The sequence below is a fragment of the Eubalaena glacialis genome, chromosome 2 (assembly GCF_028564815.1).
Source record: "Eubalaena glacialis isolate mEubGla1 chromosome 2, mEubGla1.1.hap2.+ XY, whole genome shotgun sequence".
Taxonomy (NCBI): domain Eukaryota; kingdom Metazoa; phylum Chordata; class Mammalia; order Artiodactyla; family Balaenidae; genus Eubalaena; species Eubalaena glacialis.
Window position 1 is genome coordinate 26624396 of NC_083717.1, and position 24535 is coordinate 26648930.

The window sequence follows — 24535 nt, forward strand, 5'->3', positions numbered from 1 at the left end:
ATTCCTCCCTTTTCCAAATATGTATTTTGTATGAGGCTGAATTTTTTAATATACTTTATCCATGAAACATATTTCAACACAATGAATGCAAAAGCAGGCATTCAGATATTCAGAATTCAGAAACTCCAACTACGGCATCTCTAATATTTATATCTATTAGCTTAATATCTCTAATAGTTTATTATCTATTAAGTCAGATAATAAAAAGATTTTCAAAAAGGTAAAATAATGTCTCTCTTCTCACTTTTTTTTCATTTTAGACCATATAGTTACTCTTCTTCAAAAATATGTCAACAGAGTATGGGTTTATTATTATTATTTTTAAATGAATTGATAGATATTAAAATTTTTATCAATTTTAATTTTGAGTATGCTAAAGATTTATAGATATAACCCACACAATCCAAAGGTCTTTGGAATTCTCTAAAATTCATAAAACTGTAAAGGAATCCTGAGTCTAAGTTTCAGAACCATTGTTATAAAATATAGAGGTCAATAGGTCCCATGATATACTTAGTGGTTCAATCCGTCCTGAGGCACTATTAGTCATTTTTTGGTGAGAATATAATATTTGAATCCCAGTGTTGTCATTTTTACTCTGGAATATCTTATTTAGTTTTTTTCAACCCAAATGAAAGAAATCCCAAATATTTGTGTGATAAGCCTATCGTTCTTCAAAATGATTGGCATAAAATTTTCCAAAATCCTTTAATTATGTGGACATGGTTTTATTTCAATAAAAAAGTGTTTTTCTTTCTAATACTTAATACAAACTGTTCACTTATATCATCAATACGTAAATATTGATATCACTCTGAAAAAGCACAGTAACTCTAAGAAATCTCAACAAGCTGACTCGTGCCAGGATGTGGTAGTCATGCTCTGATTGCTAATATTGTGACTGGAATAAAGATTTAAATAGTTTATGATTATATACAAGAAAGGCAAGACAATTTGTTGAAATTTCTCCCTTAAACATAAAAAAATTTCATGTGGGTTTAAAATGTGAAGTACTTCTCGTGTTTCACTCCTTCACCATGTTTTATGATTATCTGGAAGACTCGTTATATATGAAAAATGACTGATTTTTCTTTCCCTTTATCTTTCCAAATGGCAAAAGTCTGTTTATGTGCAGACTTAAAAAGTTTGAGTATCATGCCGTGATACTAATATTTTTTCCCTTGCGAAACCACTTCTAATTAAAATTTTTAAAACATTCACCTATTAATCTAAACTTAAAAATTTTTTTTCTCATATTGTTATATACCAACCACACAGGTATACCAACTACACAATTATACAGTAACTACACCCTAATTGGAAATCTACATCCCTGAAAAGATATCAAATACCTCCACAACAGTATTGATCTAGTAATAACATTTAGTCTATAATTATGGTTATTTAACAAAAATGCTTTTAAATATAGACTGTTACTCCAAAGATAGCAAAGAAACAAAATAGTTTTTTCTTCTTTCTAACATTCCAGGACAACCTTAGCATGTAATTTTGTATCCGAAGATGTGTGCTGTTAATTACAGGGTTGAGAAAATAATAAGCATCTTCAAACGGCTATTTTTCCATTTGTTTAAGCAAATATTTACTGACTGTCATCTAAGTGCCATTTACTTTGCAAGGTACTGACATACAGGGGCAACCAAATAAACTTATGTCTATTAAGTATGCTGTTTTTGTGTCATGAAAGTCTAACCGTGAACAATGCTATTTGCCACTGTCAGTACAGGACAGCTCCTGAACTGTATCTGCATTTAGTACTGATTCTTATTAATGGGTACAAGGAAGCATTCCCTCAAAATTATTTTAGTGTTCAAAAATTACACTGTCTTTACAATAATATTGTATTGCGGATATTTTATCACTTCTATTTTCAATATTGATCCATATGGTTTATAAAAATACAGTCAAGGTCAATCCATTTAAGACACTTAATATTGTGATCTACTGGTCTGTTAGTTTCATGAAGGCAGACATCATATTTTTTTAAATTCCCTAAGTTGATAAATAATTTTTTCACTATTCCTGCGACCTATGAGCTTTGTAATAGCATATACAATGGAAACTTCAAACCAGTACTTAAGAAAAATCTGAAATATCTCTAAATCACCTAAAGAAGTACAAAACTGAGAAACAATGTCAGTTTGTTATGCCATTAGAAGCAATTTTAACAATCAGTACACTTGAATTAATTTCCTGGCACTATTGGCCAAATGAATCAATTATTCCTCTCATTCCTGTACAGATCTATTACTGGGATCAGCATTTATAAGCAATGAGCAATGCGAAAAATACAGAAAGTAAGGAAGTAAATCTGAATGCTTTTAGGACAGACGCTGAGTCATACTGAACTTGAACTGAATAATGATTGTGATTTAGACTTGGGCCGCCCAATACGGTAGCCACCAGCTTCCTGTGGACTCTGAGCACTTAGAATGTGGCTAATCCTATTTGAGATACACTTCAAATGTAAAATACACACCAGATTTCAAGGACATAGTAGGAATAAAAGAATGCACCATATTTCATTCATAATTTTTATATTGAGCACACATTGAAGTGATACTTCTTGAATATATTGGTTTAAATAATAAATAGTAAAGTTAATATAGCCTGTTTTTATTTTTTTAATGTGGCTCCTAGACAATTTAAAATTACCTATGTGCCCTCATTTTATTTCTATTGGGCACATGGATATAGACAACTGAAAAGTGTAATGTGTGGATTAACAAAAATCCACACATCCATATAAAAGGGTTGTTTGTAAAACATGTCAGTAACATCTGGAGTTAATTTTTAAAAAATCCTATTAGTGTGTTAGCCAGCTAACTTAGTTTTTTGATCTATTCAACAGGATTAATTTCCAAATTTGTTGGCAATAACTATTTGTTGAAGCAACTTAAATTTTTTCAAATCTATTTTTTTCAATAAAAAAGAAATAATAAAAAACAGCGTACATTTTAATTTATTTTATTTTGGCATTCAGAGTGATTGTTCTTTGATAAATATTAGGAACCTCCTTTGAAGGGTGCTGGCTTAAAAATATAAAGAAAATTTAAAGCATTTGAATAACTTAAGACCACCTGGAAACACACTGACAAATAAGTAAGTTGTATATAAAAATCTGAAAAATGTATATGACATCAAAAATGCTATTCTTTTTGCCAAAAATGATAATAAAGGTAACTAAAATCAACACTGCTGGTGAACTGAAACATCATTTTATCTCTGAACTGAGGATGATACATTTCTTACTTGGAATTGGTCCATGCCTGTTGAATATCTAGCCCTGCTTTCCCCTCAATATCAGGACCACTTTGCTGTGCTGTGACTGAAGGAATTAATGATCTAAGTCAAAAGATCAAAATATATTCCATGACAACAGGACGGAATTCTAGCCAGACTTTGGTGATGACTCAGTGATTGGGAAAGATAGAAAATCAACCATAAAATGGGAGAACTTGAAAGAGAAAAGACTTCTCTCTCTCTCTCTCTCTCCCCCAATCCCCTTCTCCATCTGCCAGAAGTTATGAGCTCTAAGATTTTAGGAAATCTGCATTTCATTGTCCTTCCAGATTGCTTTTTTGGCCCCAACAAAACCCCTTTGCAGTTCTAGCAACTGTAAAATGGTCCGAGTTCTTTTTTGTCTTGCTTCATAACTTTCCTTCTCTTTGGCCTATCTTACTTCTCTTTTTCAACTTCATTTTCAACCTGAACCCCCGTGCAAATCCATCATGAATTCAATGCTCTTGAGATGCTCCATTCAAAAACTGCCTGCTCTAACAGTACTCTGTTCTGTGGCTCTTCCCTGATCCCATCCTATAAAAAAAAGCTCATATGATCTGAGCACAGCTCTGAGAAGTGACTCAGGCAACTGATGCAAGGAAGTGGTTTGTATGAATATAATAATAGATGCAGATGGCATTTTGCCTCCAGGTAACATACAATTTAACAGTGACCTGCTCAGATATACTGCTTTAATAATAGTACAGAAGATTTATGACACAATATGGATATGGAATATTTGGTATAAGACTGACCTTTTAGAACCTCTTTAATTAAATAACAGTCATAAGTAAGCCACCCTATTTTGATTCTTCCTATATAAAATTTATAGTGCTATCATTTTTTCTGTCATTTTTAAGATTCCCTGTCATCCTTTGCATTATAAATGTCTTATTCAGTCCAGGAAAACAAGAGAGGAGAGACCTTACTCAATGGTGATAGGTTTTGTTATTATTTAAATAACTTTTTAACAGTTAAAATAAATTTTATTTATTTAAACATTATTTTTATATATGTATATATTAGTTATATAAATATAAATAAAACATATGTGTGTGCTATGTATAAACAGATAGAAAAATGCTCCCAAGTTCACATAGACTAGGATGTAAAACAGAAAGAAGATCCTAACTCAAGTTTTCTGATTCTAGAACCTGAGCCCTGTGGGACCGTGTTACATTTGTATTCTTAAAACCAGCCCCAAGGACAAAGCAAATAGAAAAGATAAGAGAAATCAGTAAAGCTCACAAATTTTAGTTTGTTTGGAATCAAATCATTGAAAAATTGGCATATTTCCACCAACTATGTAGAGTATGTTTGGAATGATCTGTCTTAGAATATAGGCCATATGGCGAACAGAGACTTCCACATTCCACTCTTAAAGGGATGCAGGGAGAGAGCTTAAAGAGATGGGGTCCTACCCCAGAAAAGTAACACTGATGAAGGACTGTCACATGCTGGAAAGGTGAGGTTTGGGGGTTGGACTATATGCCATAGCTAGAATTTCCTTAGGGGAGTCCTGAATAGAGAACTGGGGGGTGGTCCTCAAAGAAGTAGAATATCCTTACCCTCCCTCAGGGCAGCTCAGTCTGTGGTCCAAGTGGACCTGCAGAGCCCACTTATCAGGAGAGACTGCCATCCTTACTCAGCAGGAGCAACACTGTGACCACGAAGAGAAGGTGTCACATTGACACCTGGACAGGCAGTGCCCCCACCAGGCCTGTTGAGGGAGCATCATTGGGGAAAACTGCACAGTAATCTCCATCCTTGGGCTACGAAGCATTTAAAATGTGGATGGAGAAGCACAGACACCTCCCAGAGCCTTGACTCCTGCCCAAGCCTGCCAGCTAAGCTTCAGTGAGTGGAGAGGGTCCAGGACCCTCACCTGGTGTGACTGGTGAGGAGGCACTTGGGGGCTGGGGTCCAAGTCTTGCTATTGTGGTTGTATGACATGGCAAACTTGCAGGAGGAGTGCCCATCGGTGTTCATGTTTGGGAAGGCATCAGCCCTGATGGCATTCTTTTAGGGTGGATCAGAATTTACTGCCTTAGACCCTGGGCTGTAACCCACGACCAGCAGGGGTCTTTGGGAGGCCAGGCTTCTCTTTGAGATGCCAGATCGAAGAGGAGAGTCTTGGACAAGTCAACCTTGACCTCTGATAGTGTCTTTGTATACAAGCTTTGTTTTGATAATCAAAAGGGCAAATGCTTGGGAACAAAGATGTTGATTTACAAATAAGCACCTTTCATGTGATAACCTGACATGGCATTTTCCAGCTTGAATAAAAACTGGACTTTATTCAGCAATGGAAACGTAGTAAAATACTGACCAAAGTGTTCCCTGTAAATAGTCTTTCAGATGTGTAGAATACTGGGTATTTTTGAAGTTCCACAAATACTCTCATAGAATTTTTTATTCCAAATTTCTATGGCTTAAAATTATGTTTCCAGTTTCAAGGGTTAAACATACCTTGGACCTATACTCACTACTATCTGTTTTATGCAACCACACTACTTCTTAGGATTGAAACTGATTGTGACACACTATTTGAAAATTTACATGATATTTATATTTTTGTTAAATAGCTCAGGAAAAAAGAAACATATTTGAATATCTACCCTAAGTATAAAAGTAATATTTTGAGCTGAAACTTGTATTTTTAAATTGCTAACACCACAGTTGTTCTTAAATAAAATATATCAATATCTTTAAAATCAACAAAATATGTTAACTTTAAACAGTTAAGAAACACCAAGAATTTTTAGTAAAAGATGATCCTTATAAATTATTAATTATTTCTTACCTTTAAGATCCATATCCTGTGCTTGAATTCAACAACTTTTGGATTGGATTAAAATGTATGGTTAGGAATCATAGTTTTGTGCAGTAAAATCTCTACTCCCAGCTCAGCTGGAGGAGGAACCTGATGCTCAAGCCGTGTGGCTGACAGGGTCTTGGTGCTACGGCAGGGTGTCAGGCCTGTGCCTCTGAGGTGGGAGAGCCAACTTCAGGACATTGGGCTGCCAGAGACCTCCCGGCTCCATGTAATATCAAATGGCAAAAGCTCTCCCAGAGATCTCCATCTCAATGCTAAGACCCAGCTCCACTCAACGACCAGCAAGCTACAGTGCTGGACACCCTATGCCAAACAACTAGCAAGACAGGAACACAACCACACCCATTAGCAGAGAGGCCGCCTAAAATCATAATAAGGTCACAGGCACCCTAAAACACACCACCGGACGCGGTCCTGCCTACCAGAAAGACAAGATCCAGCCTCATCCACCACAACACAGGCACTAGTCCCTTCCACCAGGAAGCCTACACAACCCACTGAACCAACCTTACCCACTGGGGGCAGACACCAAAAACAATGGGAACTACGAACCTGCAGCCTGTGAAAAGGAGACCCCAAGCACAGTAAGTTAAGCAAAATGAGAAGACAGAGAAACACACAGCAGATGAAGGAGCAAGGTAAAAACCCACCAGACCAAACAAATGAAGAGGAAATAGGCAGTCTCCCTGAAAAAGAATTCAGAGTAATGTTAGTAAAGATGATCCAAAATCTTGGAAATAGAATGGAGAAAATATAAGAAACGTTTAACAAGGACCTAGAAGAACTAAAGAGCAAACAAACAATGATGAACAACACAATAAATGAAATTAAAAATTCTCTAGAAGGGATCAATAGCAGAATAACTGAGGCAGAAGAACGGATAAGTGACCTGGAAGATAAAATAGTGGAAATAACTATTTCAGAGCTGAATAAAGAAAAAAGAATGAAGAGCATTGAGGACAGTATTAGAGATCTCTAGGACAACATTAAACACACCAACATTCGAATTATAGGGGTCCCAGAAGAAGAAGAGAAAGAGTAGGGGACTAAGAAAATATTTGAAGAGATTATAGTTGAAAACTTCCCTGATATGGGAAAGGAAATAGTTAATCAAGCCCAGGAAGCACAGAGGGTACCATACAAGATAAATCCAAGGAGAAACATACCAAGAAACATATTAATCAGACTATCAAAAATTAAATACAAAGAAAAAATATTAAAAGCAGCAAGGGAAAGAGAACAAATAACATACAAGGGAATCCCCATCAGGTTAACAGCTGATCTTTCAGCAGAAACTCTGCAAGCCAGAAGGGAGTGGCAGGACATATTTAAAGTGATGAAAGGGAAAACCCTACAACCAAGATTACTCTAACCAGCAAGGATCTCATTCAGATTTGATGGAGAAATTAAAACCTTTACAGATAAGCAAAAGCTAAGAGAATTCAGCACCACCAAACCAGCTTTACAACAAATGCTAAAGGAACTTATCTAGGCAGGAAACACAAGAGAAGGAAAAGACCTACAATAACAAACCCAAAACAGTTAAGAAAATGGTAATTGGAACATACATATCGATAATTACCTTAAATGTAAATGGATTAAATGCTTCAACCAAAGACATAGACTGGCTGAATGGATAAAAAAACAAGACCCGTATATATGCTGTCTACAAGAGACCCACTTCAGACCTCAGGACACATACAGACTGAAAGTGAGGGGATGGAAAAAGATATTCCATGCAAATGGAAATCAAAAGAAAGCTGGAGTAGCAATTCTCATATCAGACAAAATAGACTTTAAGATAAAGACTATTACAAGAGACAAAGAAAGACAATACATAATGATCAAGGGATCAATCCAAGAAGATATAAAAATTGTAAATATTTATGCACCCAACATAGGAGCTTCTCAATACTTAAGGCAAATGCTAACAGCCATAAAAGGGGAAATCGACAGTAACACAATCATAGTAGGGGACGTTAACACCCCACTTTCGCCAATGGACAGATCATCCAAAATGAAAATAAATAAGGAAACACAAGCTTTAAATGATACATTAAACAAGATGGACTTAATTGATATTTATAGGATATTCCATCCAAAAAAACAGATTACCCTTTCTTCTAAAGGGCTCATGGAACATTCTCCAGGATAGATCATATCTTGGGTCACAAATCAAGCCTTGGTAAATTTAAAAAAATTGAAATCGTATCAATTATCCCTTCCGACCACAGTGCAATGAGACTAGATACCAATTACAGGAAAAAACCTGTACAATATACAAACACATGGAGGCTAAACAACACACTACTTAATAACCAAGAGATCACTGAAGAAATCAAAGAGGAAATCAAAAAATACCTGGAAACAAATGACAATGTAAACATGACGACCCAAAACCTATGGGATGCAGCAAAAGCAGTTCTAAGAGGGAAGTTGATAACAATACAATCCTACCTCAAGAAACAAGAAACATCTCAAAAAAACAACCTAACCTTACACCTAAAGCAGTTAGAGAAAGAAAAATAAAAAACCCCCAAAGTTAGCAGAAGGGAAGAAATCATAAAGATCAGATCAGAAATAAATGAAAAACAAATGAAGGAAACAATAGCAAAGATCAATAAAACTAAAAGCTTGTTCTTTGAGACGACAAACAAAATTGATAAACGATTAGCCAGACTCATCAAGAAAAAAAGGGAGAAGACTCAAATCAATAAAATTAGAAATGAAAAAGGAGAAGTTCCAACAGACATCACAGAAATACAAAGCATCCTAAGAGACTACTACAAGCAACTCTATGCCAATAAAATGGACAACCTGGAAGAAATGGACAAATTATTAGAAAGGTATAACCTTCCAAGACTGAACCAGGAAGATATAGAAAAAATGAACAGACCAATCACAAGTAATGAAATTGAAACTCTGATTAAAAATCTTCCAACAAACAAAAGTCCAGGACCAGATGGCTTCACAGGTGAATTCTATCAAACATTTAGAGAAGAGCTAACACCTATCCTTCTCAAACTCTTCCAAAAAATTACAGAGGAAGGAACATTCCCAAACTCATTCTCTGAGGCCAGCATCACCCTGATACCAAAACCAGACAAAGATACTACAAAAAAAGAAAATTACAGACCAATATCACTGATGAACACAGATGCAAAAATCCTCAACAAAATACTAGCAAACAGAATCCAACAACACATTAAAAGGATCATACACCATGATCAAGTGGGATTTATCCCAGGGATGCAAGGATTCTTCAATATACGTAAATCAATCAATGTGATAAACCATATTAACAAACTGAAGAATAAAAACCACGTGATCATCTCAGCAGATGCAGAAAAAGCTTTTGACAAAATTCAACACCCATTTATGATAAAAACTCTCCAGAAAGTGGGCATAGAGGGAACCTACCTCAACATAATAAAGGTCATATATGACAAACCCACAGCAAACATCATTCTCAATGGTGAAAAACTGAAAGCATTTCCTCTAAGATCAGGAACAAGACAAGGATGTCCACTCTCACCACTATTATTCAACATAGTTTTGGAAGTCCTAGCCATGGCAATCTGAGAAGAAAAAGAAATAAAAGGAATATAAATTGGAAAAGAAGAAGTAAAACTGTCACTGTTTGCAGATGACATGATACTATACATAGAGAATTCTAAAGATGCCACCAGAAAACTACTAGAAGTAATCAATGAATTTGGTAAAGTTGCAGGATACAAAATTAATGCACAGAAATCTCTTGCATTCCTATACACTAATGATGAAAAATCTGAAAGAGAAATTAAGGAAACACTCCCATTTACCATTGCAACAAAAAGAATAAAATACCTAGGAATAAACCTACCTATGGAGACAAAAGACCTCTGTGCAGAAAACTATAAGACACTGATGAAAGAAATTGAAGATGATATCAACAGATGGAGAGATATCCCATGTTCTTGGATTGGAAGAATCAATATTGTGAAAATGACTATACTACCCAAAGCAATCGACAGATTCAATGCAATCCCTATCAAATTACCAATGGCATTTTTTACGGAACTCGAACAAAATATCTTAAAATTTGCATGGAGACACAAAAGACCCCCAATAGCTACAGCCGTCTTGAGGGAAAAAAACGGAGCTGGAGGAATCAGACTCCCTGACTTCAGACTATACTACAAAGCTACAGTAATCAAGACAATATGGTACTGGCACAAAAACAGAAACATAGATCAATGGAACAAGATAGAAAGCCCAAAGATAAACCCACGCACCTATGGTCAACTAATCTATGACAAAGGAGGCAAGGATATACAATGGAGAAAAGACAGTCTCTTTAATAAGTGGTGCTGGGAAAACTGGACAGCTACATGTAAAAGAATGAAATTAGAGCACTCCCTAACACTATACACAAAAATAAACTCAAAATGGATTAGAGACCTAATTGTAAGACCGGACACTATAAAACTCTTAGAGGAAAACATAGGAAGAACACTCTTTGACATAAATCACAGCAAGGTATTTTTTGATCCACCTCCTAGAGTAATGGAAATAAAAACAAAAATAAACAAATGGGACCTAATGAAACTTCAAAGCTTTTGCACAGCAAAGGAAACCATAAACAAGACGAAAAGACAACCCTCAGAATGGGAGAAAATATTTGCAAATGGATCAACGGACAAAGGATTAATCTCCAAAATATATAAACAGCTTATGCAGCTCAATATTAAAAAACCAAACAACCCAGTCCAAAAATGGGCAGAAGACCTAAATAGACATTTCTCCAAAGAAGACATACAGATGGCCACGAAGCACATGAAAAGCTGCTCAACATCACTAATTATTAGAGAAATGCAAATCAAAACTACAATGAGGTATCACCTCACACCAGTTAGAATGGGCATCATAAGAAAATCTACAAACAACAAATGCTGGAGAGGGTGTGGAGAAAAGGGAACCCTCTTGCACTGTTGGTGGGAATGTAATTTGATACAGCCACTATGGAGAACAGTTTGGAGGTTCCTTAAAAAACTAAAAATAGAATTACCATATGATCCAGCAATCCCACTACTGGGCATATACCCAGAGAAAACCATAATTCAAAAAGACACATGCACCCCAATGCTCATTGCAGCACTATTTACAATAGCCAGGTCATGGAAGCAACCTAAATGCCCATCAACAGACGAATGGATAAAGAAGGTGTGGTACATATATACGATGGAGTATTACTCAGCCATAAAAAGGAACGAAATTGGGTCATTTGTAGAGATGCGGATGGATCTAGAGACTGTCATACAGAGTGAAGTAAGTCAGAAAGAGAAAAACAAATATCGTACATTAACGCATATATGTGGAACCTAGAAAAATGGTACAGATGAACCAGTTTGCAGGGCAGAAATTGAGACACAGATGTAGAGAACAAACGTATGGACACCAAGGGGGGAAAGCGGCAGGGGGTGGGGGTGGTGGTGTGATGAATTGGGCGATTGGGATTGACATGTATACACTGATGTGTGTAAAATGGATGACTAATAAGGACCTGCTGTATTAAAAAATAAATAAAATAAAATTCAAAAAAAAAAAAGAAAAAAAAAGAGCGACAACTCTGAATGGCATTTTGGCCAATTTGTTTCCAACCCGCATCTGTTTTATCCAGAGCAAGTACAGGGGAACTGTGGATGACATGCGACATCAAGGTGGCTAAATATACAAGATATTTGCCCTCCATAAAGAGAGAAATGTTCAAATCACCAGACTGACCTTGTCTTCTGGGTAACGGCCTTTTCCTTTTGTTACTTATTCATTCATTTATTCATTCATTCACTCCATAAACATCTGAATTCACTGCCAGGAAGATACAAAGATATAAAAATACCATAAAACGTAATAACTACCTCTCCAACTTTACAGCCTAGAAGGAACACACATATTCATCTCCCACTTAAATCTGTTCTTCTCCCATAACGTTTGTTTGCATCGTGTTGACAGGAGCACTTAAGGGCTGCAGCATCCTAGCACACCTGCTGATACACACGTACATCCTGCTTTACACAATAGGGGGCCTTTGGGGGGGTGATTTTCTTTAAAATCTGTTTATTTCCCATTAAAAAAATAATTTGTGGTAATGTCTTAAAATAGAACTATTCACAGTCTATTGGAAATATGTTTTGAAGGATGAAAGGGGTTCATGATATGTTTCAAACACATTTCTATTGTATCAAGTGAGATGTGCCTGTACACAATATTTAGCAGATGTTTGCCCCTGGGATACTGGATAAAAATAAGACTCAGAGGCTCCTTTGTGACCTGCTGGGGGATGTGAGACAGTGACTGGCTTTGCCTGGAGAAGCGTTTGGAAGCACACTTGTGACTCAGAGGTGCTGGAGCCTCAGCTTTAATTAATTAATTAATTAATTTATTTATTTTTGGCTGTGTTGGGTCTTCGTTTCTGTGCGAGGGCCTTCTCTAGTTGCGGCAAGTGGGGGCCACTCTTCATCCCGGTGCGCGGGCCTCTCACTGTCGTGGCCTCTTTTGTTGCGGAGCACAGGCTCCAGACGCACAGGCTCAGTAGTTGTGGCTCACGGGCCTAGTTGCTCCGCGGCATGTGGGATCATCCCAGACCAGGACTCGAACCTGCGTCCCCTGCATTGGGAGGCAGATTCTCAACCACTGCACCGCCAGGGAAGCCCTGGAGCCTCAGCTTTAGACCTAGTTTTCCAGTCGGTCTTGTTTACTGAAGGAGCTCATGTTCTGTTTGCCCCGTGACTGCTAGCAGCACAGTGACATATCCTAGCTGATGGCTTATGCCCCAAGCTTGATGACACATGGGGAGGGTTTACTTGCTAGTTTGTGTTTGGTTGGTTGGTTTTCTTGGATTGCTGATTTAGTGCCATATCAAGCCCCCCCAACAACTGATTCCTGAGATACTTTCCTAATTTTATTTATGCTTTTTATTTATTTATTTATTAAATTTAAAAAATTTATTATTTTTTTATTGAAGTAGAGTTGATTTACAATGTTATGTTAGTTTCAGGTGTACAGCACAGTGATTCAGATATATATATATATATATACTCTTTTTCAGATTCTTTTCCGTTATAGGTACAAGGTATTGAATATAGTTCCCTGTGCTATACAATAGGTTCTTGTTCATTATCTATTTTATATATAGTAGTGTGTATATGTTAATCTCCAAATCCTAATTTATCCCTCCCCCCACTTTCCCTTTGGTAACCACAAGTTTGTTCTCCACTTCTGTGAGTCTATTTATGTTTTGTAGTTAAGTTCATTTGTATCATTTTTTTAGATTCCACATATAAGTGATATCATACAATATCTGTTTTTCTCTGTCTGATTTACTTCAGTCAGCATGTTAATCTCCGGGTCCATCCATGTTGCTGCAAATGGCATTATTTCAGTCTTTTTTATGGCTGAATAATATTCCATTGTAATGCTTTTTGGTTTATATCGATTTGGGTCTCTTATCTGCAAATTGTTGTCACGTTATAGGATAGGTTTATGTGGTCAACATGCTTGATACCAATAGATTTTGCAGGTACTATATTTGCAGTTTGGTTAAAGGGACCCAAGATTCGGAGTTGTGAGCTACAGTCTCATGCTTCACACATAGGCTACCTGTCATAGAATATGTTTCCATGTTATTGAAACATCTCTAATGCAATATTACCACCCATTGCCAAAGCACCTGAACACAGGGTAAGTCTTAGCTTCCTCCTTAGGCAAAGCAGTGTCAAGTCTGCCCTGGTTTGCCAATGGGGCATTGACTGAAGTGGTCCAATAGGGATTGCTTCGTCTAAATACATACCTTAAAATTTTATTATATGCTTTGTTAACTGAACCATACAACAAATTAAATATTAGAAAATTGTAGTATTAATTTTCAATTCCATCTCCCTGAAGATATGCAAAAACTCTTAGTTTATCTTGAGAAGATGCTCCCAAATGTATGTATTAATCTTACAAGTATTAATCTTACAAGTTGTTCTGTGAAAGAAATGGGGTGTGTGTTGAAATAACCTGGGAAATACTCTCAATTCTTACTATTTGCTCCCTTAGGCTCCATGTATATTAGTCTATCAATGCTTTGAGAAGAAGAGTCATAAAGAAACGTGACCCTATTTAGTTAACGCAGAATTTCCCAATTTACTTGACTTATTGGCTCTTTGAACCGAACACCCTTTAACATTCTCAGAGAGTGGATGAACTTCAACTCCTAGAAATGCTGGCTTAAGGAGTCTCTGATGGTTTTGATCTTAATTTCTCCTCTTCTTGTTCCCTTTATCTTCTCTATGTACTCTCTAATTCTTGTCTGTACAATTCTTGTCTATCCCTGGTGTGTATTTCTTTGTCCAGAGGCCCTGATCATAAAATTAAAAAAAAAATTCTGTTTCTACATTTGTGAAGTGTGGGAAGTTCAGATTTTAAATGCAAGTTCTTCATTAATTATTTTTCAAAAGTATTACTTTTCCAGTGTTTCCTCTTAAATGCACAGTTGTTGGTCATGAATTAACACAGATAACGTGTCTCTCCATTTGCATTGTAGCCCTCTAGCATCTGTCTTTTGGAATGTTCTAGGCCTGTAGCCAGTTTTGTTTCCTATTCTATGAATTCAAGATGAAACTGTCTCCTACTGAATATAAATAGGAGTGTCCGTAAACTCCCTGCCTAACCACAAGAAATGTCCTCTCTGCTTGAAGTAGCTCCAGGGTTTTACTGTTTAACCATTTCACTCCCAGTATCGTGTGGATCACAGCATTTACTAGGAACACTACATACTGTATTCAAAATTTGATACAAAACTTGAGTTAATTTCGAACAATAAAATCACCCAAATATAATTAAACACTTTTTGCAAAAATGTTTGTCCTCTCTTCCTCTGTACCTCTGTCTCTCTGTTTCTCTGTCTCTTTCTCTGTCTCTATCTCTCTCCATATATTCCAGCTTTTCCTTAATGTCTTTATTTGCAATTGCCTTTTGGATCCATGTTCATCTCAAAGTCATCATCTCCAGTTAGGTGTTGTCATGCACTAATCCCCACCCAGGAACCCATCTCTCAGTATTTTCTGATTCACACCACCTCCCTGCCCAAGACCCCTGTTAAAGACCATGATGGTGTAGCAGTGTTGTTTGCCCATTCTGGCAGCCCATGAAAGTTCAGAGGTCAAGGATCCCCTCTGTTTCCCTAGTAACCAGCAGTATGAGAACAAGCAAGCATCCAATAGTTGTTAACAAATGACTGATTTGTCTGCAATCTGTATATCTTTATAACTTATATTCTGTACATAGAAACTCTTCCAGAGGTCCTAAGGACAAGTGACTCAAAATGCAGCCTGGTTAAAATAATACCTTAGGAATGTATGCATATTCTAAATTGTAGTGTTCACAGTGTATATTCATGTGGTCTTTCCCTACACACCATTTTTATTTACAATTATACTATTATAGTTTTCTTGACAAACTTTTTTAATCACCCTTTTGATTGGCTAGGTCATATTTGAGCACAATGTCACGTTCTAATTTATGAAATCTTTTTCATACTGTCCAGTTGCATTTGTATGTGTTCTTGCCCAGCAAACATTTACTTCTTTACTATTTATAGTTCATAAATAACAGAACTAACATTTGCACCCAGGCAGCCTGGCTCCAGAATTCCTGCTCTTAATCACTGTACTTCACTTGCTTTGGAGGCTACATTTCTCATTATGCAGTTGCCAAGCCAAAGGGTATGGCAATCAATCTTTTTGTGCAGACTCATAGGTTTATTTATAATTTTAAAAGTAAAAAACAGTTATAAATGCTAATAATTTACAGAAAAATATTTTTAATGAAAATAACTTTTACTAATTTGTTCCTATAAAATCATACCTTAAATTGTTTTAATTTGCAATGTATGTTTCTTACAAAATCAAAGATGTTTCATATGTTTGTATTCTATAGCATTTTCACTGTGAGAGTTATTTGTTTATATCTCTTAAAGATATGGCCTTTGGAGCCATGGTAGTTTTGTTTTGAAATTAAGATAATGTTAAAATGCATGTGTGATAACCCATGCAAATGTATTTCCTAGTTAGTCAGCATGCTTTTATTTTAATTTTGTTATTTATTTTAGTTTTTAAATTTACAGAATAAATTTTTAATGTATTTTAGCTGTAAATTTTACTTTTCAATTTTAAAATTCAAATTTTAATTTTTTAAACTAATTTTTTAACTAATTTTTTAACAAATTTTAATTTTTTAAACTAATTTTTAAACTAATTTTAAAATTTTAATTTTAAAATTAGTTTTGAAACATGTCAGTCTTTGCTTCTGTTACACCAAATATGGAGGCATCATTATTTCTCCTCTTATCTCTTTTTAGCTTTTTGATATTCCACTCTTTAACCTACTCAGAGCTTATTTTGATGTATGGTGTAAGTTCTGCTTCAACATGTTTTTGTTTCAGCAAGAGCTATTAAAAGGCTGTTTATTTTTTCTTCCCCAATGAAACTCTGTGAAATCTGTCTTGTAGAATTAGTTGTGGTTCGTGAAGTTTGTCCCCTATATAACCAAGGCTCTGGAACCTGAGTGAAATCTCATCATCCCATGTCACATTTCAGGTAATAGCTAAGGCTGATACTTATTTACTTAAAAGAAAATGACGGGTGCCTGTTTCTGGGTCAACCTTCCTTATGTTGGCTTTCTGATCAATGTGATATTTACCTGAATTCCAGTGCCTATTAGCCTTTGTTACATTGTTTATAAACATATAATTCTGAGCCTATTAGCAATCCTTACATGTATTGGGAGCATGATATCACTTCAGGAATACAACGTCAGAAAACCCCTCTAAGGAGTGAGGGTCCACCAAGGGGCTGTAAGCACGTGCAGTGGCCAAGCTGACCCTCTCCTCAGCTTACGTTTCCATGAAGGAACTCTTCCCAGGGCAGACTCCTGGCCCCTCAGCATGTTCTGTTATTTCCCCAGTTGGGGGGGAAAAGTGATCACCTGAGTGGTAAGTTCAGGAGAGAAGGAGCTGGATGTGCAGGCTCCATCTTTCCTCTCCTCTCTGTCTCTGGGCTGTTTCTTGTTGGCTCTTGGCTTTTGTGCACTTAGCATGAGATCCAGCCTCTGGGAGGGGAGCCCTGAGCTCTCAGAAATGCGTGTGTCTGGGAGGGGAGCCCTGAGCTCTCAGAAATGCGTGTGTCTGGGAGGGTAAGTCTGCCTAGTTGCTGAGTTTACTGTTCAGAAGCCTTTGTGCCTCACTCCTCGGTCACACCTTCCCACTTAGCGTGTGTTTTGATTTCCATCTACCAAACTTCTGCGTCTGTCTTTTCATCGGTTCCAAGCACAGATAGATATAAAAGTGTCATTGATTTTCTTCAAACTCCACAGTAATCCAAGATCAAGAATAAACATATTGGAAGGAATTAAAAAATCAGTTTCTTAATTGCATAAAGATTCATTCGATTTACTCCACTGGATATTAGTAAAAATAAAAGACATTTTCTGATTTTTCTTTCCTTGAGACCTCATGTATCACATACAAGAGTGCTCAGGAAGCTAGAACATACTGAAAAATTTATGTGTATATATATATATATATAAATATATCTAGAATATATATATATTCTAGATAGGTAAATACACAGAGAGAACAAACACTTCTGACCTTGAAGATATATATATATATATATATATATATATATATATGTTTAGATCTATAGATCTATATTCTGTCTTCCTCTATTTCTCTTCAATTTTCACAAAGCATGTTGAAAAAAACTATTAATCTTATAAACAAAAATACTTGGTTTTCCCTTATGCTTTGAAGACTCCAAGTTTCCAAGGAAGCGGATGTCACCTGAGTGGTGTGATTGCCCTTGGGGTGAAGGTGCATGGGCTACGGCAACTGTCACCGTTGTTTGCAGGGACTCAGCTGGCTGCAACTCTCTTGGGGGCCTGTGAGCATTCATCTAACACTACCTGGTAGAAATATTTCACAGAAACTGTCAAGTGCCTCTGGTGTCTTTACAATAGCAGTAAAGTGATAAAAGGTCGAAGATGGACTCTAAAATGTAGATTTTTAACGCCTCCCCAATTCAGCTCAGGTATCGCTTCCCTCCAACCAGACTAGGAGACACTGGAGGGTAAAAGCCCTTACCTATTAATAGTTCTGTTACCAGCATGTATCATAGGACCTGGTATAAAATTGGTAATATGTATTGCTTAAGACAAAAAGTATCTTTGAATGACCCATGAATGATAAACACGAGTCCCAATAAAAGAATAGAGAAAATACAACCAGTGATTTGAAGGGCCCACATCTTTAGAGCTTCATTGCAGTCTGTATGGGAAATAGTGTTTCCCGCGGTTCTGTGTCTTTAGATTTTAAGATAAACGTGTAGGAGCCAGCATTTCTGTTATTACAGTAAAATGACGTTGCCTAAGTCCCACCCTCTTAATCGAGAAACACCAGAAATCTTTCAAAAGGGCCCCTTTTCATTCTTTATTTTGCTGCCTACTGCTATGGATTACTACACCTTATTCTGGAGAAAACAAAAAAGGCAGGTTTTCAAAAGTTAGGAAATAACATACATGTTATTTCCAGGAAAGACCTTGTATTTTATCTCCTTTCAACTTCCTCACGTAACATAGAATCAGCTAGACTCTTCGAGTCACAAAGCAGGGCTGTGGAAATCAGAAAAGAAAACCAAGGCCTTCCCTCACACTTTACTTTTTAAAAATTTTTAAAAAGATTTATTTATTTATTTGGCTGTGTTGGGTCTTCATTGCTGTGTGCGGGCTTTCTCTAGTTGCGGTGCGCGGGCTTCTCGTTGCGGTGGCTTCTCTTGTTGCGGAGCACGGTCTCTAGGCGCACGGGCTTCAGTAGTTGTGGCTCGCGGGTTCTAGAGCTCAGGCTCAGTAGTTGTGGCGCAGGGGCTTAGTTGCTCCGCGGCATGTGGGATCTTCCCAGACCAGGGCTCGAACCTGTGTCCCCTGCTTTGGCAGGCGATTCTTAACCACTGTGCCACCAGGGAAGTCCCTCCTCACACTTTAGAACAATTTGCATATCACTTCTGACCTTGGATGGACTTCACTGTAATCTTCAAGGATTACCTTGAAGACGTCTTCTTTCTAAAAATCCATTCTCTCCTTTAAAGACTTGATTTAATGATATTTATGAAGGTTAGTGCAAACAGAGAAGTTCCATTTTCCTGGGCAGGTGAGACAGTTCCAAGAAAACTATTTTCGTCTTCTTTAAGTGGGGTTGCTTTTTTCTGAACAAGTCTTGCATTTGTAGGAATTTTAGGCTACAATATGAATAATGAATCTGGAAAAGCATTCTTTCCAGGACAGATGTATGTACCCAAGTCTTTTTTCCTTGCTATTCAATAATGATTGTTTTCATTACACAGACTAGTTCCTAGATAAGTGGAACAATATAAAATTATGCCCAAAAAAGGCTAAAAATGTTTTATTGGGTATTAGATGATTCTGAAACAAATAATTTAGTTTTTTTCTTTGTATTGAACAATGCAGAGAAAAGTTATTCTAATTCAGTTCATCAATTAATTTAATAAATATCATTGTACATCTTTTACAGGCCACGTACAGTGCCTATATCAGTTTATAGGAGCACCACCCCACTGGAGAGACCCTGCCTTGGAGGCTGGGAGGTTGGATGCGAGGACCTCTCTGCCTGATTCTGAGGTCAGTACCAGGGAGCCCTCTCACCCCCAAGATAAGCCACTCACCCCACTGTCAGCCCAATTAAGGGTAGTAGTTTGGTCTCTCATGGGCCTTCCTGTTTTGTATTGTTGAATTTCTCAATCAGGTTGGGCATGGAGGAAAAGTAAAGTAACCAGAAAGTGCTATCAGTCGGGATCCTACAGTCCCATTAAGAATAGGTTTTTATGGAAAAAGGCTGACCAGACACTAACAGCCTCCAAACTACCTTTTAAACTTTTTTCATCTTCCATTTTGCCCTCAAGTGGCCTTCACTTGGTCCACTGAATTAGTTTTGAAGGGTTATCACACCAACTTCTTCTACGTCTTTCAGAAAGTCATTCTGTGCCTAGGTTACTTTGCCTTGAAATTAAAGATGATATTGACTACTGCTCAGCAGTACTGATGAAAAGGTACTTGATTGAAAAGTTTCATAACCAAATGCTGGCAAATCATGATTTCAGGCACATTTTTCCAAGGTTCTGATCATCATGTTAGTGATCAAGAAGAGAAAGGATGTGTTTGCAATTTGACAGGTTTTTATTTCTATCTCTCAAATCAAGCTTACTGAGTTAAATATTCTGGTCAATTTTGACCCATGTCTCTTGTTTCCAAATTATTCAGCTATGTCAAGGAAGATAATATTTGCTTGATCCTATCATTAGATACTATGCTGATAGGCTTACAAAACGATGTGGTTTTTTTATTTCAGTATATCATATTTAAATCGTTGTTGTTTTCCTTATCTATCTACTAGGTGGTAATTTGGTTTACTGCTATCAATGTGAATTTTATGTTTTTTGACACTTCATTCAAAATTGCTCTTATCTTCCATTCCACAAATAAAATACCACACCCAGAGATAGTGTAATATTAAAGAGATATGTGTAAGGAATACAAATAATCGAGGGAAATGGTAAAAGCAAATTGGAGGCTAAGACTGAAATTTGGGGGTTTGCCTCCTGTTCGGTTCTATGTACCACAACTTTTGGTGTTAAAAGTTTAACTCGGGCCTTTAATTTATCATATGACTTTTGGTCATATCACTTCTCTTTTCCACTTTTTAGCATTCATAGAATTTCAATGTTCACCTCTATGTAGATAAATTCAGACTTGCTAGGTCTGATTTCTCCCTCTATTTTTATAACCTCCTATTTCCTGTGTATATTTCAATTTTGGATATTCCCAATTTTCAACTGGCAGTACACAAGAACAGACCAACAATCAGGTTTGCATTCAAACTTTGGAGACTAGCTTTGTTTATTACCAACATATATGCAGAGCAAGTTCTACACAAGGTAGATTCTAAGAGACAGGTTGAGGGAATGCGTTTCCATTTGCTTCCTGTTTCCTCCGGGTCAGTTAGTAGGAGAGTGGGAGGGGCGACCTCCATTTTCCCCTCTCCTGGGCTGGTGGTGGGACTTTGCAGAATTCAAGCTCTACCCAGAGCCACCATTGCAACCTTCAACCTTCTGCTGCTCACAGGATCTGAGGTCCTACAGCAGGTCTGAACTTGGCCCACCACCTCCTGTGGAGAAACTGTGTCACGCTCAGAAATAAAAGTCATCATCTCCTCAAAACCAGGATCTTTCCTCAACATAATCAGTGTATCCTCTGTTGTCATATATGCTCTCAGCTGTGCCCTTGATTATTTCAGCACACAACTGCCCAACCAAGGATTTTTATTGAAAACGATCACGTGGTCCTGCTTTTAATCACCCTTCCACTTTTTCATCCATCCATTCTTCCAACATCGCTTTTATTGCATCATTTTCTGGCCAGACTTCCTCAGTGCTCTGGGGTTGCCTCTACAAGACTCAATTTGGCTGTTTGGTCCTGATGCTAGAGTCCCTCTGAGTCCCACCTCTAGTCTTTCACATGAACTGCTTGTCACTCTCCTACTGGCATGCTAATGTCCCAATAAGCCCCTGCACCTGCTCCTGGGACCACACCTTTTCACCAGGTGCTTCCCCTCCTGACTGCAGTCCAGGTGAATTATCAGCATTGCTTTCCATTAACGAGGCCCTTAATCTCTGGGGCACAGTGGCTCTGCTTTTGTTTCACCTGTCTTGGCTATGGGCGCAAAGTGGGAAATAATATATAATTCCCTTACAATCCCAGGTACGGTTTTTTCACTCAGGTACCAAAATGTTTCTAGCCAGGCTGATGTTCTGGTCAGGATTCTGCCCTAGTGTGAAGTGAAAGCAGAGCTGGAAATGAGGTGAGAATCAGATGAGTCAGGAGGTGCATTTCCTGGGTTCCTGGCCCCGGGAAGCACACCAGGTACCAGGGAAGCTGTGCCCTTGAGTATTCTTCTGCAAGCCTCTGGGGGATGGAGTCCACAGTGGGACAAGGAAGTCCAGACCTGACGCGGTGAACTCTTAGAATCCTCCTAGCCCTCCTGGTCAGGACTAGGGAGAGAGGCTTAGCCTGCAGGGTCAGGGCGTGGATGGCGGGTGTTCGGTGAGGCTTTTAAAAGTTCCATTCAAGACACTTTGTTAATGGGCTCGCAGAGGATGATGAGATCATGAGATCAACATAATGAAAATCAAGGCTATTTTAACTTTTAAAATATGCTCAACGTTTTGCATATGGCCACTTCTGGAGTGATTCCTATTCATTGATATTCATCCATCAATGAAAAAGAGATTCCTCTCTTAACCGTATGGCGGTATTTTACTGAAGAAGAATCTATTCCATAGTGGCTCTTACTATAATAAATACCCACTCATTCTATTATTATAGACCAAATTCTGAGTTCCAAAGACATAACTTTTTCAAGTTACAGGCATTACATCATTATTCAAATAGTAATAAACAATGGCTTCTGGCCAGAAAAGAATTTTTTTAAATCAATTGTCTCACTTGTAGTCCAGACTCCACTTGGGAATTGCTTTCAGGGCTTTTCCCTGAATCTGTGGGGCAAAGGCTGCAACTCAAGGAACAAGGTGAACTTTTATCAGTAACTAACTCTGCAAAAGGCAATAAACACTTTCCTTTCCCAAAGCAATAGATAAATCACACTTGCTGTTCCTCCTCCACCCCTGGGGTCACGTCAGCTAGTGTTTGAGGTTTTGTTTGTTTGTTTACATATGTATATATGCATTTATTTATCTGTATTATTGTCTTTACAGGTCTAAGTATATTTTAGTGTTGTGGCCCATAGTTTAACTTATACACTCTACGCTTATAAAGTGCTTTATGATTTTTCCAACTGAGTTCATTTAATAAGCAATTTGATTGTCCCAGCAGCACTTAGAGGTGCTCAGAAATGACATGATTATACCCATTTCATACATGAGTTGACTGTGTCTCAGACATGGTAAGTGAATCACCATACCTACCCGTTACTCTGAGTCAATGCTCTTTCTTCTATTCACCCTGATTTCATTCTTTCCACAGGCTGACTATTCGGGGAACCCCTTGTTTCAGGATGCTGGAATTCCCTTTTATCTTCGTTATAAGTAGGGAGCGAAATTCTCCAGACTTTCATTTAGGGAAGAAGAAGGAAACAAGGAGGTGGCTAGATATCCAGTTTGTCTTCCAGAATCCAGGAGATAAAACATTCAATCTGATTTCACTCTTTTATTATCCTGTTCTGTGCTGGATGTAATTAGGAATGGTACAAAGATGGAGGGAAATTAACATTAACGGGTTCCTACAGTATTTCAGGGAGAACACTAGATTTATACTTTCTTTACAGTTTCTCAATCAATTTAATCCTCCAGACAATTTATAAATAAGATATTACCTGTTCCCAATTTCCTTTTGAGGAAATAGTCTTCAGAGATATTGAACTATTGATCCAAGATTGCACATCAGTAAATGGCAGGCAGGTGGTGACTCAAACTTCATTCACTCTAAATTCATTCTTCCCGGGACACGAGGCTGGACCAGCCTTGCTGCCAGTGACCCCCCCCCCATTATTTTCAACCCACCTGAAAGCCCTGTTCTCTATGGCACAGTAAAAGACAACTAAGAAACTTAAAACAACCCCTTTAGTAGAGGAGACTGGAAAGATAAGCATTCTTACTTATTTTAAATCTCTCAGCTCCTCGGAAATGGGTTATCAAAGTATTGTCCTTAATCTATTATATGGATTTTTAATGAGATTCTAAATAGGGATAAAGAAAATGTTAATGTTTCCCTTCCTGAAAACTTACAGTTTTCTACTTCATGTGCCACTGGCATAACCTCTCCAGTACTCACGTCTGCCTTGGAAATGTTATTGGACAAGAGATCTTTACGGACAGAGCAGCTGAGGAAAATGTCTGCATCCAGTGGTGACAGATTAGGCCCCTGGGCTGAGTCTGCCACTGAAAAGAGCTAAAAATATTGGATAAAACATCAGAGTAGAAGAGGGTAAGGAGAAAGGAAATAAAAAAAGAGAGCAGATAACAGAAAAGACGAAGAAAAAAGATGAAATGAAAAGAGAACTGGCAAATATTTTGAGACAAATAAACTTTAAAGTTATTAAATAATTAGATAGTCTTAATTAAATATCCCTCTTACCCCAAAACAAAGGAAAGAAAATAAAGATCTCCTCTAAAAACAAACAATGTGAACTTGGCTGTCCGGATCCCACGTTGAGTCTGTGTTGCTGATCCTTATATAAGTTTTAAAAACAAAAGATTTGTGAAACAAGCTCTAGAATTCCTTCCTAAAAAGTAT

The 24535-nt window shown here is 37.3% G+C and overlaps 1 long non-coding RNA gene across 1 annotated transcript in view; it reads left to right on the forward strand.

The window, feature by feature from the left end:
• LOC133084875 (uncharacterized) overlaps positions 1–23303 on the forward strand; it is an 86867-nt gene extending 63564 nt beyond the window's left edge. Inside the window, exons 2-3 of the long non-coding RNA XR_009699480.1 lie at positions 19743–19849; positions 23267–23303. This is a non-coding gene — a long non-coding RNA (uncharacterized LOC133084875). The remainder of the gene's footprint in view (positions 1–19742; positions 19850–23266) is intronic.
• Positions 23304–24535: the final 1232 nt, after the last annotated feature.